The following is a 586-nucleotide window of genomic DNA, read 5'->3' as shown; positions in this document are numbered from 1 at the left end:
ACAACTCAACTGCGAAAAAATGGTCTGATCAAAAAATGGGCAGAGGATCTGAACAGACACTTCTCTCTAGAAGACATACAAATGGCCAATGAATATAAGATGCTCAGCTCAGTATCGCTAGCTATTAGGGAAATGCAAATCAAAACCACAATTACAGCCGCTATGGAAAACAGTATGGAGTTTCCTCAAAAAACTAAGAATTGATCTACCATATATGATCCAGCAATCCTTCTACTGGGTCTTTATCCCAAAGACTTGAAAACTCATATCCGAAAAGATATATGCACACTGATGTTCATAGCAGCATTATTCACAGTGGCCAAGACATGGAAGCAACCGAATTGTCCTACGATAAATGATTGGCTAAAGAAGCAGTGGTACAATAGAATATTACTCAGCCATAAGGAGATGAAATAACCATAAGGAGAGATGAAATACTGCCATTTGCAACAACATGGATGGACCTTGAGATAATCATGCTAAGTGAAATAAGCCAGACAGAAAAAGTTGAAAATCACATGATATCACTTATATGTGAGATATAAACCTAAAAGCAACAAATGAACAAGACTAACAGGGACTCATA

Source organism: Pteropus alecto, unplaced genomic scaffold (genome assembly GCF_000325575.1).
Source record: "Pteropus alecto unplaced genomic scaffold, ASM32557v1 scaffold172, whole genome shotgun sequence".
In the NCBI taxonomy this organism is placed as follows: Eukaryota; Metazoa; Chordata; class Mammalia; order Chiroptera; family Pteropodidae; genus Pteropus; species Pteropus alecto.
Note: the sequence above shows the minus strand (reverse complement) of the source record.